Genomic DNA, 20,997 nt, shown 5'->3' with positions numbered 1-20,997 from the left:
TGCCTTATTAACGTAAGGCTTAGTACTCACTTCCCACCTCCCCACCAACTCAGTTTTTTTCCTCCCATATGTCAGTGTTTTTTTCTGTGTCTGACCTTATTAATCCCTAAAAGATAGTGATCATTTAAGTATTGCCTGCTAATTCTCACTTACTTCTCAAGGGTCTATAAAATCCGTGCAGACTTTCAGGAGTATAATTTACAAATACATTTCAAAAACCTTATTTTTTACCCAGAAATTATATTCCAAGAAATTTTCTAGTAAGAAAATAATCAGGAATTTACATAAAATTAGTTATAGAATAGTCCTGAAAAGTTGTGTATAACAAAGGAATATATAAATAATCAAAATTAAGAAAGTATTGTTGAAATTAACTTTGAGGAGAAGACATCAGCAAGATGGCAGGATAGGAAGACTTAGACATTCTTTTCCTTCCACAGACACACCAATCCAACAATACTTATACCACTTCCCTTTGTGAGTGAGAAATCCAACTAGTTCAGAAGCTCCTGCACCCCATATCAGTATGAAACCAGCCACATCAAAGCTGGTAAAACAAAACAACACAAAACAAAAACCCTGAGACACCCTCTTACCATAATTTCACTCTTTGGCACGGAGTCACATGATTGGGAAGAAACCCGCACCTCCCAGCTTCTCCCTGGGGAGAGAAGGATAGAAGTGGAGATTACATCCAACATTTGGAGTTTTCAGGGGGCTTCCCAAAGAGCTCATTTCTTCTTCTTTTTTTTTTTTTAAGTTTATATGTTTATTTATTTTGAGAGAGAGAGAGAGAGAGTGAGAGAGCAGAGGGAGGGGAAGAGAGAGAATCCCAAGCAGACCCTGTGCTGCCAGCATGAAGCCCACTCAGGGCTCAAACCTGAGCCAAAACCAAGGTCGGAACCACCCATGCATTACCCCCCTCCCCGGCTTCCAAAGGAATTTATCTCTGTCTTGCTCGAATCTAAGTCTCAGGAACTCAGGAGAGGGTGATTTGGACTAGGGTGCAAGCACTCACCAAAGGTCCCTCCCACAGCTCAGTGTAGAATGAGCAGATGATAAACTTTAAACCCTGGCTTCACCCTGGGGAGGGAAAGAGACCATGCATCAAAAATTTCTTTTTCCAAGATCTGCCCAAGGGACTGGCTTCTGTTTTGTCTGTTTCAGATCATTGCCAGAACCCAGTACACTCTAGATGCCTCAGAGCCACTGAAAACAAAGATGACAGTTTGGACCAGCACACAAGCATTCACCATTGTCCCTCTCCCTGGTTCAGCACAGAGCGAGTTTCAAAAAAACTCCTATATCCCTACTTCTCCTTGAGAAAGGAGAGTTGGGCCATGTGTTCAACATTCCATCTTTTCCAGGGGCTGCCCAAGGGACTGTCTTTTGTTTTGCTTGTCTCAGAACACTAATGGAACAAAGCATACTCTAGATGCCTGATGGCCACTGAGAACAAAGACAGGGTGGACTAGCATACAGTCGTCTACAAGAGGCTTTTCCCCAGCAAGACTCCAAGCCCCTGGCTTATCTCCAGGGAAGAAAAGGGGGAGACTGAAGCATATACTCAATGTTCAGACTTTTCAGGTGAATACCCAAGTCAATACCTTTAGTCTTTCCTGTCTCAAAGTATGCACAGGACCCAGCATACTCTAGATGTCTGAGGGCCACTGAGAACAAAAAAAGAACCTAGAAAATCCTGCTGGCCTGGAAGACCCATAGTATGGCAATTAGACACAAGAGGAAGCAAGGTTAGAAACTCTTGAGGGGGTGGGGGGAGGAATCAGCAAACCCCTGTAATTGGGAATTTATACACACAGGTCCAGAAAAGGCATACACACAAAGATTTGAGAGACTGAAACTCTTGCCAGACTGATCAGAGATGGTCTTATCCTGTATAGAGCCAGTGTGTGAAGACTAAAAGAGGTGTCTGTTTTTCCCACTGCATAGATACCAACACAGAGTCAAGGAAAATAAAGAAACAGGGAAACATGGCTCAAACAAAGGAACAAGATAAAACTCCAGTAACTAACCCCAATGAAACGGTGATATATGAATTGCCTGACAGAAAATTCAAAACAACCACTATAAGGATGCTCAACATTCAGAAGAAAAACAAGTGAACACTGTAAGAATTTGAGCAAACAGATAGAAAACATAGAATTAAATAGAAATATTGGAACTGAAGAATACAATGACTGAATTGAAGAATTCATTAAGAAAAAAAAGAGAGGAGATTCAAATAAATATTAGAAATGAAAAAGGATACATTATGACATGATAACACAAAGATAGTAAAAAAATCATAAAAACTACTAACTTAGAAGAAAGGGAGAGATTCCTAGAAATATACAACCAACCAAGTCTGAAACATGAAGAAATAAAAAAGTTTGAACATTGATTCAGTAATCAAAAACATCCCAATGAAGAAAAACCCAGGACCAGATGGCTTCACTGGTAAATGTTCTACCAAACATTCAAGGAAGAATAAATGCCAATCCCTCTCAAACTGTTCAAAAGTTGAAGAGGAAGGAATACTTTCAAACTCATTTTATGAGATCAGCTTTACTCTGATAGCAAAACCAGACAAGGACACTATCAGAAAAAAAAAAAAAAATTACAGGCCTATATCCCTGATGAATATAGATGCAAAAATTCTCAACAAAGCACAAGCAAACTGAATTCAACAGCATATTAAAGAGATCATCCACCATGATCAAGTAGCATTTATCACCTGCAAAAATGGTTCACCATTTGCAGAGCAATAGATGTGATAAAGCACACTAAAAAAGTGAAGAATAAAAATTTTATGATCGTCTTAATAGATACAGAACACGCATTGACAAAATTCTGAAAAAATAGACAATAGAAAAACAGTTTTAAAAATCAAAAAAACTAAGTTGGTTTCTTGAAAATATTAACAAAATTAACAAACCTTTAACGAGGCTAAGAAAAAAGAGAGTGGAATAAGTAAAATAAAAAATTAAAGAAGAGACATTATAACTGCTGCCACATATATAAAAAGGACCTTAAGAGACTACTATAAATAGTTATGTATCAACAAAACAGACAGCCTTAGAAATGATGGATAAATTCCTAAAAACATATGGCCTAACTAGACTGAATCACGCAGAAATAGAAAATTTGAGTTAACTAGTAAGGAGATTGAATCAGTAATCAAAAACAAAGAAAAACCCAAGACTGGATGACTTCACTGGTAAATTCTATCAAACATTTAAATAATTAACACCAATCCTTCTTAAACTCTTTAAAAAATTCAGAATTTCTTCCAAATTCATATTACAAGGTCACTATTGTTCTGGTACCAAAGCCAGACAAGAGCGCTACAATTAAAGAAAACTCTAGGTTAGTATCCTTGATGCATAAATTTGCAAAAGTCCTCAACAAAATACTAGAAAATTGAATTTAACAATACATTAAAAGAATTGGACACCATGACCATGTGAGATTTATCCCTGGGATATAAGGATGCTTTAACATGTAAAAATATGTTAATGAGATCAATTATATTTTAAATTTATAAATTGAATTTATATTTATTTGTATATTATATAAATATCAATATAGTGTTATAGAATGTTGAAAATAAAATATTAAGTCCTCAAATTAAAAAAAAAAAACAGCAACATAGTCAGAAAGAGGGAAAGGCCTCAGATACAGGGAGACGGGGAAGAAAAAAAGGAGTAGGAATTTTCCCCTAAAAGACAGATGCTCTCATAACTGATTGTTATCAAATATTTAGTTGCTCTGTGAGGTCATGTGCTTATTTGTCCTCAGTGGATTTTATGTTGCTGAATCACTTCTTGCTCATTGCCTCATCTTCTTTCATGTTCTCTTGTAGTTTTCCATGTATTCATTTTGCTTTTAGCTTGACTTGTCTGACTTCTTTGTACTTTTGCTGTCTCTATTCTCCAGTATAAAAGAAATGGTAAATACTAACTCTGAGACATGAAGCTTTGGGGCCTGTGGCTCCCCAGAATAAATGCCTCATTGTAAAACACTCACTAAAAAATCATCAGTCTAAAATCAATTCCAGCTTTAGGTCACCAAGCACACAGAGGAAAAAAAAAAGGGGGAAACTACATTATCTTTAGAGACAAAAGTGTAAATATTAGTTTTTCTGGTAGAAGAATATTTGTTACTGCTCACTGATTTGCCTCAGTGGAAAGACAAATTCATTTAACTGACTATTCTTTCTAGAAAGCATTGAAAAACCAGCTGAACAGAGACTCTGATAGGTCGCTATTCATTACAGATATAGAAATAATGGACTTATTTTTCCTTGGCCTCAGGAAATCAAGAAAACAAAGATTTGGCATTCTAGAGTACTTCAGAACAATCGCCAGATCCTATTATGAGATGTGTAGATAATGTATGCTACAAGTGTGGCTAGGGATTATAATTGTTACATCTCTGTCAATGTGCGCCCCAAACAGTTGGTATTTGTAGAAGTATTCAGCATAATGGTATGCCCTCTATTTTTACTTGCTGCCTGTGACTGCCTTGGGATAGCATGTGCAGAGTCAGCAGGATGTTAAAGAGATTATCACCAGCCCTGGATGGAGTGAGTTGCTATAGGATGCTTCTAAGCCTTTAGAAGCCAGCAGAATAACGAAATAAACCCATGTGCCTGTCAGTTCTAGACTAAGGGGAGAACTGGAGACAGCCAGTATAAACTATTCTCTTGAGAATCATGGATCTAAAGAACAGTGGAGAAATCAGGTGTAATTCCCTGTAGAAAATAACTGGTTTGCACTTCGACCACTACAGAAAGTTCATTTAGAGAGTCATTACCTATTGTATTGTCTCTGAAACTTTCATTTTCTTCACTATGCTTTGTGAAATACCTGTTGCCAGTTTTGCATGTGAGCTCTTTATCAGCAAGCTGTTAATGACTCTATGGTTTTCTCTACTTACTGACTGCTTTCCATTCCTTGGCCAGATGCCCCTGTGTTCTCTGTTCTGTGTTTCTGCTATGAGAAGTCATTTGTTTCTCGCTCACATTATGTCAACGTTTGGCATAAAGGATAATTTTCTGGTTGGGTATGAATTGAAAAGGAATCCTCATTGGGTAAAAACACGAATGCCATAATAGTTGCAATGTAATGTAGTTTATATCCTAAATTATACCTTCTCGTGGATTTTTCTGGCTAACCATTTAATGGCCATTGTATCAAGAGTGTAAAGAATAATAAGAATCAGAAGGTCTGGGCACCAGTTCTGTTGATGATACTTATTAGCAAGCTACTAAACACTGTAGATCCTTAGTTCTTCTTTGTAAGAGGGCAGTGGTGATCTGGGTGTAACTTACAGTGCTTTTCTAAACAGCAAGGAGAGAATGTGTGTAAACATGATTTGTACATAAAGGGCGCCTGGGTAGCTCAGTCAGTTGAGTGCCCGGCTTTGGCTCAGGTCATGATCTCACAGTTTGTGGGTTTGAGCCCTGCATTGGTTTCTGTGCTGACATCTCAGAGCCTGGAGCCTGCTTCAGATTCTGTCTTCCTCTATCTCTGCCCCTTCCCCATCATACTCTGTCTCTCTCTCTCTCAAAAATAAGTAAATGTTAAAAAAAAATACTATTGATTTGTACATCAGAAAAACACTTCATAGACCCAAGGTGTTATTGTACAGAAAGTTTTACTGGTTGAATTTTACAATACACTTAAGATTATAATTAAGATAGGTCAGAAAAGGGTACAAGTGAAATGAGATCTCTGCATGAAGATAGTATAACAGAATATTTAAACATAACAGTGTCACATATTAACAAAAAGACTTTTCCCTGAAAAACTTCTTGTCTAGGAGACAACGTTGAAGATATTTGCAGGAATTGATATTTCTGTGAATGTGAGTTATAAGAAATTCAACTGCCCAAATCACTAATGGCTTAAAAACGTATGAGCTGACCAAAATACACACTTGCCCATGGGAAAGAACACTATAGCCTTGTAAATTACTGAGGCCACAGTGATCTTGAAAAACCATCAAGCTGGAAGAAAGTCCTATTGTCTTTCTTCCCACTTATTGGAGGTTTCTTTAACTTCTAACTTCTAAAATTGCTTCTAAAATGAAAAAAACTACAATGAAACATTGATATAAAGAAAGAAATTTAGAAGGGTCATGGATATGACATGAGTTCAAGAAAATAAATAAAGAATTGATCTTAGAAGTGAATTGACCCCTTTAAATAAAGTAAAACCCAGAACTTCCAACAGTTGGCATTGACTGAGGAATCAGCAGATAGAAAATGGTAGTTGAACCAAGTGGCACCAATTCTGTCCCTTTGATTTTTGCCTTCTTTCTTGGGCTCTCTGTGATTCCACTGCCATGAATATGCTGGTTGCCAGGGCCTTCCTGTGGCATGCAAACAGCCTTGCCTTGATTCTTTCAGCCTGAATCTAAATCTGTGGGGTTTGGTCCAAACTAACACACGAGTTAAATATGGAATCTCCTAGTAGATACTCATGCCATATTTTACATTCTTGACATCCTTGGTCACAATCTAAGTGCAAGGTCCCAGTATCTTCCCTGACCCACCTATCATTTCTACTCTGCCTGAAAGATCATTCATTTACATCCTAAACCTCTATACAGAATACTTTTTTTTACTGCCTCAAACTTTTCCTTCTCTAAGAACACCACCTTTCCTGTAACCATCTCAGGTGGAGGATGTTCATCCTTTTAGAGTCAATATGCCAAATATACCCAAATATCAAAGAATGGGGAAATTTTAGTCTGAGTAAGATTGGAAGTCAAAGTTTTTGGACAGAGAAGTGGTATGATCTGTGAAACATTTGAGAAAGGCCATCCTGGATGTTGTAAGGGAACAAGAATAAATTGTAATGATGCAATTGATTGACAATGGTGTCTTGCACTAGAATATTAATGATAGAGGTGATGAAAAGTGGTGAGACACTGAATATTTTTCAAAAGCAGAGCTGTCAGTATTAATGTTGAATTGGATGAGGATTTAAGAGAAGAGGAGTCAGATATTTCCCCAAGGGGTGTGTGTGTTTCCACAATCAGCTGAGGGAAAGACAGTGTCATTTATTGAGATGGAAAAGGCTGGGGAAGTGGGGAAGGGAATGGTTGATTGGTAGGGATGTTATGTAGAAATTCAGAAGTTTTGATTTGGACATTTAGGTTGAAATGCCAATTAATTATTCATTAAGAGATGTTAAAAAAGCAGCTGAATTTTCAAATCTGAAATGAAGGGGAGGAGTTGAAGCTGGATATGTAAGTTTAAGACTTTTCTGCTCATAGGTGCTACACAGCCATGAGAATAAAGATTATCCAGAGAGGGAATAAATATATCTCAGGAAGATTAGCAGTGTAAGAAACATGGATACACATGTAGAAGGGATGTGATAAAATAATTAAAGAGACTGAGAAGAAGCAGTTCATGAAGTGTGGAAGCCAAGAGAGAACTAGACTTTTAGCACAAGAGGAAAAAAAAATTTCAAGCAGGAGGAAATGATCAATTAATGCTGATAGAGCAATATGAAGATGGAGTGACAGACATTTCCAGGAAAAATGTCTTTGGATTTGAGGAGTTTTTAGTGTGGACAATTCACTTCTTGCATTTAATTGAGGCTCTTTAAGAGCCCTGTTGTTGACTAAAGTCATATTTTTCCAGTTACCAAAAACCCATGTTAAATGAAAATCTTAGTATAAATAATAACCTGCAACAACCACAAAAAAGATATCAGAATTAAGAATAAACAAAATAAGAAAAGTATAGGACCTGAATGGAAACAACTTAAAAACTTTACTGAGAGATATTCTATTAGGACAATAAGATGCCTCCAAAGATGTCTCTGATCTATTCCAGAAGCCCATGAACAAATTATTTTACATGGCAAGAGGGACTTTGCAGAAACGATTATGTTAAAGGAACTTGAGATGGGGAGATTATCCTGGATTATCCAGGTGGGCCCAATGTGGTCATAGGCTCCTTAGGAAAGAGAAGAAGAAGGGTGAAAGGCAAAGAAGGAGATGTGTGGACTGAAGCAGAGATCTTTAGCAAGGAAGGCAGGCAGCCTCTCGAAGCTGGAAAAGGCAAGGAAATGTTTTCTCTTCTAAACTTCCAGCAGGAACACAGCCTTGCCAATCCATTTTGGACTTTTGACCTCAAGAACTATGGGATAACACATTTGTATTTCTTTAATCCACCATGTCTTTGGTAATTTGCTGCAACAACAATAGAAAACCAGTACAGATTTTACAAAACTCGAACCAATGGGAAGAAATCTCTTATCATACATACAGAGATAATTCTGTTTGTGCCTGGATTAGTTTCTGAAAGGACTCCCAACTGGTTGGTAAGACTCGGAACAACCTTAGGAATGAAAAATTTGCTTTATCTTTTATCCTCTTGTGCTATTGAAATATTTTTTAATTAACCATATGTATGTATTACTTTTTATAATTTATTTGAAATTGCCACACATTAGATGAAATTGAAGCTGTTTATTTCCAGTCACTGCAGAAGGGCGGTTCTCTCACCATTAGTGAGTCAGATTGTCTCTGCCACTGGGATGGACAAGAAGGCATGAACAAGAAATAGGTGGACCGTAGGTTTGTATTGATGCTTTTGAAGATACGCAGTCATGAATTCACCTCGGCATAGAAATATATGGAACACAGAACCACAGAATAAAAATATAGCTGAGGTTTTCATTCAAGCTTTTGCCGGATATGCTGTGATCCAAATAATAAGGAATCATTGAATAATAGTGCTTTCTTACACTTAGAAATGATAACAGCTTTGAGGCAAATTTCATATGTCTATCTGTTAGTACTCATCTTAGCCTAGAAAAAAATTGAAATGGTGGAAAAAAAGAATGATATAAAGGTTCATGAATAATAGCTTAACCGCATTGATAGAACTGGCATTTCGATAGAGACCTGCTGTTGTTCAATGTATTATATTTTGCCTGAATGATAAGTGGGTGATGTGTGAAGGAGCATAAATGTTGCTGTTTAGCAAGTGGCATGTTTTGCTTAATGCAAATCACGAAGATGTAAGTCATTTTTGTAAACCTTCAGCATTTCCATTTTATTATAAAATGATGCTACTGATAATAATTAAAGCAATAACTGTTGTGTACAGGTAAAAAGAAGAAGGTACAATCAACAGCGTTTTTCTATTTGGGGACAAAAATATAATTCACAAAACCAATGTTTGCTTATTCTGATAGACAGTTGTTTCTTCCTTTTCTCAAACATAAACTAATCAGATTGCCGCTCCTTCTCTAGTATGCTAAAAATGGCTGTCCTTTCTCAGAAGGCCACACATATATGACAATTGTACTCATGTTTTCCTCTGATTACTTTGGTTCAACATAACAAATTATACGACAGTACAAGATTTCAGTTTTATTTGAGGCTATTAGAAACTCACAATTCATCAACTTGTATTCTCTTATCACCGTTTTTATATGAACAAACATAATTTTAGCACTTTACCCTTACATATTAAAATTATTCTTTTTTTCTAAACTAAGAAGTTAACATGATATTTTACAAAAATGACCTAAAAGACTAGACATACTTATTTTTAAACTTGGAAAATCAAGGGTAATGTGTGTTTCATTACTCTCCCACAGAATTTAAATATGAAAAGTATGCTTTTTGAAAATGTAAAATGTTTGTCACAACCAAAGAATATCTTTGTTGTTTTTTCCCTATTGACATGAATTTTTTCCCCAAAAGTTTTCGTTTAAAGCTGGGAATTTTAGAAGCAATGAAATAGCATTTAAGTTGTTATCAAATAGTAACAGATCTGAGAAATGTGAATTCAAAAGCTAAATATTACCTAAAGATACTGTTTGAGTCCATGGGGTCCCTGGGTGGCTCCGTCGGGATTCCCGGTTTTGGCTCAGGTCATGGTCTCATGGTTTTGGGAGTTCAGGCCCAGTGTCCGTCTCTGTTCTGAAAGTAGAGAGCCTGCTTGGGATTCTGTCTCCCCCTCTCTTTTTGCCTCTTCCCCGCTCACACTGTCTCTGTCTCTCTCAAAATAAATGAACAAGCTTAAAAAAAGAAAAAGATAGTTTGAGTCCTTAACAGAATGTATTTCTTTTTCTCTTTGTACAGTGTAATTCCCAAAGAAAATAAATAATGAAACTATGCTCATTGACAGGGATTTTACCATGATATTTATTTTACTTTATGAATTAGGGTTTGCAAAAACCAGCCCTTAGAACTTTGCCTGTAATGACAATGTGCCACCACCAGGAGGACTTAGGCTGTGCCTTACAATGGGCTGACAGCACTTCCTGTAAAAATTTTACATGCTTTCCACTCAACAGTACTGCTAAACAAAAAAATAGAACATTTAAAAACAGCCATATATACCATTTTTCATATATTAATACTAAAATGTGAAAGTTTTTAAGCAAAAGGATTTGAAATTTAATATTTTTCTCAATATTACCAATCTTTACTAATGTAAGATTTAATTTTTCCATGTAGAAATAAATTTCATTAATGCAGCAATCTGCAAAGGGTGATATTTTCTTGTTCTGCCCAGCTGAAACAATACAGTATTGACTACAATAGCCATTTGGACTTCTCCCCCTCTCTGTACTTATGAAATGAGAATCTTATGCCATGTATAATATAATTCACCAAAAACAATTAGATATCAAACAATAGAAAGTGGAGCTGACATTGGTTTAGAGTTCTCATGACTAGGAAGACAGTGAAAATTCTTAGATATAACTGCTTCCATTCTGGCCTAGCTTCATTTTCTATGTTTGTCTTCAATTTTGCCTGCCTCCTAATTTCTGAGTATACTCTTTTGACAGTTCTGAAAAGGGATTGGAAAACTCCCAATTTAAAGAGAGAGCAGATGTTACTGTGGTCTAAGCACACGAAGTCGGATGAGAGTTCCTTCCTTCAATATGAGAATGAGAGAGAAGTAAATCTTGCAATAAACTCTAAATATGTGATCTTGAAAGACGCATATCAGTTCCTCTCTTAAATCAGAGGGAAGCTTTGAAGCTACTTGACCATTTATTTTAGCCTTATATCTTTGTCTCAAAGCTTTCTAAAAATGTTTCTAATCTATGGTATGTCATCATATTAATGCAAATTCTTAAATTTTTTTAACGTTTATTTATTTTTGAGAGACAGAGAGAGACAGAGCAGGAGCAGGGGCAAGGCAGAGAGAGAAGGAGACACAGAATCTGAAGCAGGCTCTGGGCTCTGAGTTGTCAACACAGAGCCGGATAGGGAGCTCTAGCCCATGAAGTGCAAGATCATGATCTGAGCTGAAGTCTGATGCTCAACCTACTGAGCCACCCAGATGCCCCAATGCAAAATTTTGTAATACTTCAGGCTTTTTATAAAAAAAATTAACCGTGTTGATCATTACTAATGAATGTATTCACAAACATTTCTATCAACAAACATTTATTTAATGTCTATTACAGGGAAAACACAGTGCCAGGCACTAGGGATACAAAGTATAAGTCTGACCTGATTCCTGCTTTCCTGGAGCTTTTTTTTTCTAATGAGGTATAGACATGAAACAACTCTGCCTTGTCAGCCTTAGTGATTCTCTCTGCTAGAAATTGCCTGAGCTCTTGAGATACCAAATCTTAACAATTAGGGGTAAAGAACAATCTCCTTTCTGTTCTTTGCATTTCTCGTTTCTACAAATGTCCCAAAGTAGAGTTACTTGAGCCCCAAAGGATTGTACAAGTTAAGCAGATATTTCAGTATAGGCAATCTTCTCTTGCAGTTCCCGTGGTTTAGTTAAATTATACTAGTTCCCCAATAGCACAGTTCAAATGTTAATTACTGTGGTATATTAACTTTGAGTTATTGTATAAAATACAAACTTCACTGCTAGCTCTTCAACCCACACATCACTATGTAAAGAACAGAGGTAGGTGCATCATGATTAATGACCACATCCCATCTTTCAAAGTCTGTTGGTGATTGGTCACTGTACACCTATTTTTCCCTTTGTGCCCAGAAGCCAAAGCATGTAGTTGCATTGGCTCTCTGTCTCCCGGTGATAAACCCATCTGACATTTTACAAAAATGGACAACTGAAAGGGGAAATCAGCCAACAAAAATATAAGCACAGCAAAGAAATGAAAAATGATAATGCTGGAAGTGAAATTCAAATCGACCCTAAATGGAGTCATAAAAGAAATAGCTAACTATGGGAATATTAACCCTCTTGCTATTTGAGAGACTCTAGATATGTAGCCAGATGGACTTATTAAGGTGAATTTATCAACACAAATGAGGAAAGTGGTTGTGAAGAGTATTCCCAGAGGAAGTGACACTAGAAATAAACTTCACATTAAAGAAACTCTCAGAGATACTTCATGACATTGGAAGCACTAAGGATAAAATGTGTGAGCTGATCCAAATTTGGAAAGAAGTATGAAGATTTACAAAGGCATAGAAAAGATGTGCACTTTGTATCATTATACAATTAGATTTCTGATAAGAAGATGGCAAACACTTTCCAAACTACTATTTTATTATGATTTTTTTCATTCTTATTAAAAATTCTTATTAAAGTATAATCAACATACAATGTTATATTAGCTTTGAGTGTACAATGTATTGACTTGACAATTTTAATTTTTCAAACGTTTATTTATTTTTAAGAGACAGAGACAGAGCATGAGCAGGGGAGGGACAGAGAGAGAGAGAGGGAGACACAGAATCCCAAGCAGGTTCCAGGCTCTGAGCTGTCAGCACAGAGCCCATGCGGGCTTGGACTCATGAACGGTGAGATCATGACCTGAGCCGAGGTCGGATGCTTAACCGACTGAGCCACCCAGGCACCCCAACTTGACAATTTTATACATTACTCAGTGTTCAATATGATAAGTGTAGTTACCATTTGTTCCCATACAACGTTATTACAATATTATTGACTATATTATCTATCCTGTACTTTTCCTATCTGTGACTTAATTGATGTTATAACTGTAAGCTTGTACCTCTTAATCCCCTTTATCAGTTTCACTCATCCCTCCATCTACCTCCCCTCTAGCAAACAACTCTTGATAAGTTTTTCCAAAGAAATAAAATATGTTAATTCTCAATGTTTCTGATGTTTTACATTACAGTGTACTGAATAAATAAATATTAGTTTTATTATTTTTCATTTCCCAACATGTTTATGGCAAATGATGAAAAAATGCTTGTAATGTTTTAACAACATTTTTAAAGATCACAGAACGATTGTACTTTTTACTGTTAATTTTTAAGAATTCTTTTCATGGTTTCAGCTTGAAGTGTTTATTTGTTTTATGGTCCTGCACTACCGTGCAAAGCAGAGACTTCCCGTATGTATTATATTCTACTCTCTTCATAAGACTCATAATACATGGGGTGTTGGTCCAGAAATGGTTCAAATATTGGCCATCAAACTCAGAACTCACATTCCTTTTTAGTGACTAAGCACCAAAAATGCTTCTCAGTCCTTCTGCAAAAAAGAGTTTCTTTGGGCAATTTCACCATTTTGATTGGCACAGTGGAATGTACCTGAGATGTGGAAGAACATATTGTTTAAATTATTTTTCCAGGCAATTATTCAGCGCCTGTGTGCATATAATTGATTCTGATAGGCTGATCTCCACAGGTCTCTAAATGTTTCAAGTCATGACTACATTCACAGTGGTAGACACTGCCCCAGCGGAGATCCTTGCGCCATAAGAAACATAATATAAAAGAAGAAAGTATTCAAATAACATAAAAATGTGTTAGAATTCCAGCTATCACTACACAAGAGTTCCAGAAATATTTATTTTGAGAACAGTGGAAAGATACATTTATTTCTAGGACCTAAAAAAATCTTGATTTTTTAAATGTAGTATAATTAAATAGAAAATATTGTCTTTTAGAAAGGAGTAGTCTATTCATATTTTCTCATGAGTCGAATACACATTTGTATCACACTCTGAATATTTTTCATCTTTATGGTCACCACTTGAATGCAGTTTATTTCTCATTTCCAATGTCAAAGCACTAAAATAAACTCAAAAAAAAAAAAAAAGAGAAACGGAGAAACCGTAATTTTTTTGTTTACCTTTCATAAAATGGAGCAAACACGATGCGTTTTTTTCCTCTAGCTAAAATATATTCACATAATTCAACTTCTGACATTTCCAGAGATATACCACTAGTCACGGTTTTACTGAAACAGTTACATCTATTTGCTTGATTTTGAATGTGTTTTTGGATGTGCAGCCTTGGAAAAGATTACCTACAAAACAATTTCCAATTGCGATTTGATGATGGAGGTCACATATTTCACCTAATGAGTTTTGTGACTCAGTGCTATAGTTTGAAAGGCCTGGAAATGAGTTGTACCAGTTGATGGTTGCATAAATGGATAAACAAGGCTGGATCAGTTCAGCAAAGCACCAAATCACCAGTGAGAGGTTAATAAAAACAGCCTCAACCATCCAGTTACTATGCAGTAGCTGGAAAGAGCAAAGACCTCAGGGTCACTCTCATTTAATATGGAGGAAGTTCCTTTTTTATAGTAAATACCCTTACCCTGCCATCATAGGTAATAAAATATGAATCCAAATAAGTGAGCTCTACGTAGATAATACTTTTAATGCTTATACCTTTCCAGAAAAGAAGTAAAGGTCATCTTGGATTAAACTATTAACTATCAATGGAAGAACATACACATTAAACAACAATGACAAAAATAGGCCTACAATTTGTAGGGAAGGGGTGCATGGGTGGCTCCATCGGTTGATTTTGGCTCAGGTCATGATCTCATGGTGTTCAAGGCCCCATTTGGGCTCTGCGAGCTTGGGATCCTCTAATCCTCTCTTTGCCCCTCCCCACTCATGCACATTCTCTTTCTCTCTCTCTCTCAAAATAAATAAATAAGCATTAAAATAAAATAAAATGTTGAGGCAATATGTATATTGAATACTGTACTAAATTTTAAAAATAAAAATTAAGGGGCACCTAGGTGACTCAAAACATCCGACTCTTGGTCTCAGCTCAGGTCATGATCTCATAGTTTGTGAGTTTGAGCCTTATATTGGGCTCTGCACTGACAGCAGAGAGCCTGCTTGGGATTCTCTCTCTCCATGCCTCTCAGTCCCCTGCCCCTGCTCACACTCCCTCTTTCTCTCTCAAAATAAATAAACTAATTTTAAAAAAATAAAAATTAAATTAAAATAAATAAAAGCCTTTGTTTAGTCAAATGTATTAAAATTTGGAACTCCCTTGATTAGCAGCAGTATATAGAGGAAGGTGCCTTGGAACAAGAGAATGATGGGAAGATCCAAGGTCTAGTCCCGCCTTTGCCACTAAGAATTTGTGAAAAGAAAAGAAAAAATAAGGGAATGTTCTTCACTGAGGACTTACTCTGTAACAGGCAGTCAGAACCTTTTTTCATATGCCCTTCATTTAGTTCTCCAATAGTCCTGAGAGACAGCATCTTTGTCTTCACATTCCAACTATCAAGCAGAAACCCAGGGCTTCCCAAAGCATGCAGGCAGCTGGTAAGGGGCAAACCCAAAATTAAAACTCAGATTCATCGCACTCTAAAATCTGTGTATTCTTCTGAGCGGTTAAGTCTCATTTCCTCTTAAATAATCCAAAATATGACAGATTCCTTTTTCCTGTCACGTTAGTTTCAAACATAACCCAAGAGCTTCTCTTTGGGCCTTGAAGCTGCTCCCAGTTCTCAGTGGGGCTCTCTCTACTGCATCATGTTGCCATCAATATTTGATGACCTTGGTTACATTCAAACCATTGTATTCTATAGTTTTCTTTTTACTCTCAGTAAAAAGATGTATCTCAATAGCTGTCTCTGACTAGTCCTATGAAGGTCACTTAAAACAGTCAGCATAAGTGTTCTGAAATTTGAAAGGTCATAGACAAACTGAGGTCATGATTATGTTTCACTTATGGGACAACAGAAAATATGCTTCCCAAACTTAAAAAAAACTTCAGAAAATTGTGTAGCCATATCCTTTATTCAATACCAAGAAAAAGTATTAAAAAGACCATATTTATCTGGTAAGAAACAGGAGGACATCTGCTGAATATAAGGGTAAATACAAATTGAAATAAGAGGCTTAATGATCCCAGTTGAAAATAAGAAAGAGCCCTCCCCTCTCTTTTAAAGCATTTACTTTAGAAAACCTGGAACTGTGAGTTATTTCTCTGTAAAAGATGTAAATCTTTTAAAAGCTAAATAAGCCTCTTGTCAGCTTTATGACCCAGAAATATCTTTCTTAAGGAACTAGGGAACATCTCCTTGAAACATTATCATCAAGGAAGAGAAAGCCCCTCTGTCCTCCTTCCCGTGGGAGACAAGGCTGCTGAAGTGAGGCTCCTTGCTCTTAGTTGCAAAACTACATCCTGTCATAAAGATAGGAGTATTTTTCTTTGGATAAAGCCAACTAACTAACATAGATGGTCACCCCAATCACCAAGCGAATTTAGGAGGAACTGTGTATGACAAATGGTGTCATCAAGTCCTCTCACTTGAAGAATATTTATTGTTTATTTTGAGGACATGGATATAATGGCTGGTATCTGCTTGGCTATACTACTTTCCATCTTTGTAATCCCTTAGCTGATTGTGATATGTGTCACATTCTTGTTAATGTTTATTCAATAATAAAATTGCTTTCTTTCTCTTCTACATTTATGGAGAGGTTTCCTGAATTGGAGGGGGGGTAGATTTTGATTTTATTTATATTTCCCAACAACAGAAACCATGGCTTTCAGAGAATCAGAAGTCCTTATAAATTTGAGTCTCAAGTGCAATCAGAAAATGAGAAATACAAGGACAATAAGCAATGAATATTATATCAGTGGACATTTGAAAGGATGTATGTGACTGGTCAGAAATCTTGGATTCTTATTTTTGGTATTGAAGAGGTGTGCTTGGAGCCCTTTCAGAATACTAGTGAGTCTAATCATTCTACAAATGATGTGAATTTCATTAAAGGGAAGGAGAATATGAGGAGTTACATATTTAAGTGCAAAACAGGATAGAAAAGTGAAAGTGTTCACCAATGTTCATTCTCTTGAATCCAGCCCATAGGATGTTCCATTAAAAACACAGGGAGGGAGAGGAGGGAGGGAAAGTTTTAAGAGATGACATTGTATATTCTGCTTTAAACGTTCACAGCAGCTCATTAACGTATTCAAAGGTCTAAGATATCTTGCAGTCAAGAAATTTGCCTCATTTTCTTTTATCTAATTTTCTCTAAATTTACCTGACCTTCCAGCATATTTTATTAAAATTTTTTTAATGTTTATTTTTGAAAGAGAGATAGAGCATGAGCAGGGGAGGGGCAGAGAGAGAGAGGCACAGAATCTGAAGCAGGTTCCAGGCTCTAAGCGGCCAGCACAGAGCCCCATGCGGGGCTCGAACCCAGGAGTGATGAAATCATGACCTGAGCCGAAGTCTGACACTTAACCGACTGACTGAGCCACCCAGGTGTCCCGACCTTTCAATATATTTTATAAGCTACATGTTAATATCACCAATGATGCTAGTGTTCCACAGAATAAAGCTATAGACTGTGAAGAGTCACTGAGGATGTGTTTTTGTTTGTTTTGTTTTTTGGGTTTTTTTTAAATACTGAAACTAACTATACCAATGGAACACAATTTGGGAAGTGTGGCTTTAAGGCCAGCACTGGACATTCAGATCTCCCATCCCCATTTGGTTATTTGAGCAGAAAAAAAAAAAGACACAAATTTGATCAATCAGAAAGTGATGCAATAAAGTAGTTTGTTTCAGAGTTTAGCATATGACAACAGCTGCAATTCAAAGATTTTGGCTAATGAGAATTAACAAATGAACAAATGAATGAAAGAGTTGCTGGTTTCATTTAAACAACTAAAATTATATGCAAATAAAAATGATTATGAGAAAATATTCTGTAAAACAGTATCTTCACAGGCATGCTTTAAAGGAACATGATGAAGGTCTCGCCTCCACTCCAGGAGGGTTAAGAAAAATGTTTTCATATTCTATGGCCAATTCTTCTGGAATCGGAGCCAATACAGGGTTAGTGTTAAGTAGTATATTTTAATAAATAACTTCCTTAGATAATAAGTTTTTGTTCCTCCATTTTTCTCAGTATTTCAGCACAGTGAAATACTATTTGGTTTATATCATTGGAGCTTGCAAAATTATTTCAAAAACATGTCTGATAATTTTTAATGTGACTATGTAATATTTCCTGATGGTATAAAATTCCCTGATTATCTCATGATATGGAAACATAACTCTCTTACAGTAGATGTGAGTCTGGTTTTAGAAGAAGCCCAAGTGAAGAGATCCAGTTTAAGCGACTTCAGTATATTACCTTATTATCTTTCCCCAAATCCTTGGGTTTGTTTCTTGTTTTAAGTAAGGTAAGAATAGAGTAAGGAGAATGGGGTATTCTAGATCAATGTAATTAGAAAGTGAAAAGTGTACCAACATGGTAATATTGATATTACCTTTACCCATCAAATCTTTGTCACATTCTGATATTTCAGGACCTAAATTTCCAAGTGAATTCTCTGCATGAAAAAAAAAAATGACATACCAATGACATTGGTAAAAAGGAATGGGCTTAGAAATGACAGAAATCTACAAAGAACTTGAATATTTGAAATAGAGTTAATTTCACATTCAGAAAGGAAATTCAAAGGATTTTTCTTAAAGTTGAAACCTATAGCATAGGCTTTAGAATAAAACAGAAATAGATTTCAATCTATTTTCCACTACTTAATCACTGGAGAATTTGTACCATTTATCTATTTTTAAATAGAGTGAGTCCTATTTGTAAAATGAGATGTTGTTACCTTATTTTGTTGTTGAGTGGATTATACAGAGAAAATGTATTTAATATCATCATTCTAAACTTAGACCCTATCATAAGTGGCAGCTATTATGTTTCTGTATTTTAATAGAGAGAAAACTTTAGGTACTTTTTTTAAAAATTTTTTTTTAACGTTTATTTATTTTTGAGACAGAGAGAGACAGAGCATGAACAGGGGAGGGGCAGAGAGAGAGGGAGACACAGAATCTGAAACAGGCTCCAGGCTCTGAGCTGTCAGCACAGAGCACGACGCGGTGCTCGAACTCACGGACCACGAGATCGTGACCTGAGCCGAAGTCGGCCGCTTAACCGACTGAGCCACCCAGGCGCCCCTTTAGGTACTTTTAAAACAACTATACTCCAGCAAACTTACAAAAATAAGCCAAAGATGGAGGAATTACGTGTACCTGACATCAGAAAATTAATTGGAGCCCTTTTGTGTAAATTCTTTGTTAGGTGTGGTAAGTAACAGCCTTTTATGAAATATTAATAGGTATATCTCTGTGGGGAATAAGTTTAGGAATTCTCTGAGCTTGCACCAATAGATTAACAAGGCTAAGAGTGGAAAGCTTGTGAGAATAGGTAAACAGGGAAAAAGCACCCCCTGCATAGAACAAAAGCATAGAGCTGCTTCCACAGGTTGAAAGCATCCAGAATAGGTAAATCGGTAAACAGGTAAACAAGACCACCGCAGTAGGGTGAAATTGCCTGGCTAATTAGCAAAAGAAAGGTGACTTATTGACCCTGAGGTAGCATGCTCTGTCTCATCCCCTAGGCAATTTAAGATAACCAGACAGGGCACCTGTAAACAGCCATCTGCGTGGTGTCAGGATTTTGTTTTGCGTTGACCCAAACCCCTAACCTGCATATCTTCGAAACCCCCTTTCTCTCACACTCTTAAGTTAATGATGACTGTTTCATTGTCTCTTTCTGCACGTCCAGGCTGTTTCATTGTCTCTTTCTGCACGTCTTACTCAGGGCTCTTGTCTCCTCCCAGACATTAGCCTCTCTCATATTTATGAAAGCCTCTCTTATATTTATGTCTTGCTGGACAAGAGAGAACTCCAGACTCAAAGTCTGCAACACATGTCCAAAATAAATTCCCCATTTAAAAACAACACTTATTAACAATGGAAACCTTAGAATAACAAGAAAAACAGCTTAAGAAAACTTAATTTAGAATAGTTGGAATTCTATTTGCCAAGTATTACAAAAATGTTCAACCATTTTAATACACATTTAAATTATATAACTACATCATTGTATCAGTAAGACTCTTAGAAGAAAAAAAATGGTGGATTAAAAAAAAGTACATGAAGATATTTTTTTTTTAATAACTGGAGTTTTTCCAAAGAAATGAGGAAGATTTAAAGGAATCAGTTAGGGATAATACCATATCCCACAGTTAACAATACCAAAGAGCTGTTATCACATATAGCTTAAAAATGGGAGAAGGAGTGGAAATGGTAGTGTACAGAGTTACCCAAAAAGACCCTTTGGTGGAAGAACACTACCAACCTGCAACAGCCCTGCAGTGAAAAGGCCACAAGGACCCAGGCTTCAATCACTTCAAACCTAGTCTTTTGCAGTGTGTGCCATTGGCTGACTTCAACTAGAAGCCAGAAAGCAAGAGACTCCTTTGATGTTGTCCATATTAGTCAGTGTCCTAGGTACTCAGCAAAGTGAACAAAGGTAAAAAGTAGATCTAGAAAGACATGAACAATATTTACTGTAATTGTAATATGTCTGCTTTATAATATTTAAAGTTTCTTTTGATGGTGGGACATGACATAATGACATTTGGATAGATAAAAGGCTGAATGTTTTGCTCTATTTCAAAATGAGAGAAGGCTACCAGGCAGGAGCACACAGGGGGTTGTGCTCAGGGACAGAATAACAGCAAACTGGAGCTGTAGGGGAAGCAGGGGGACGCTTGATATATGACATGTGGAGCGGGATTAGCTAGGCTTCCTGGACTCCTTGTTGGTTGATTAATTTGAATAACTTTATGGGCTCCAGGGCATAGAAGGTCTCTCTAATTATCATAAATATATATCCCAATATATTTTGTAAAAATAGATTTAGATAACTGAAATGCAATAAAACACATCATGAATTAGAAATTTTTTGACTGTAA

At 36.4% G+C, this 20,997-nt stretch overlaps 1 long non-coding RNA gene across 1 annotated transcript in view; it reads left to right on the top strand.

Moving 5' to 3' along the window:
- The first annotated feature begins 19,189 nt into the window (after positions 1 to 19,189).
- LOC122217738 overlaps positions 19,190 to 20,997 on the top strand; it is a 15,101-nt gene continuing 13,293 nt past the window's right edge. The window contains exon 1 of the long non-coding RNA XR_006201649.1: positions 19,190 to 19,321. This is a non-coding gene — a long non-coding RNA (uncharacterized LOC122217738). The remainder of the gene's footprint in view (positions 19,322 to 20,997) is intronic.

This window comes from Panthera leo, chromosome B1 (genome assembly GCF_018350215.1).
Source record: "Panthera leo isolate Ple1 chromosome B1, P.leo_Ple1_pat1.1, whole genome shotgun sequence".
NCBI lineage: Eukaryota > Metazoa > Chordata > Mammalia > Carnivora > Felidae > Panthera > Panthera leo.
This window is presented reverse-complemented; position numbering and strand designations above follow the sequence as displayed.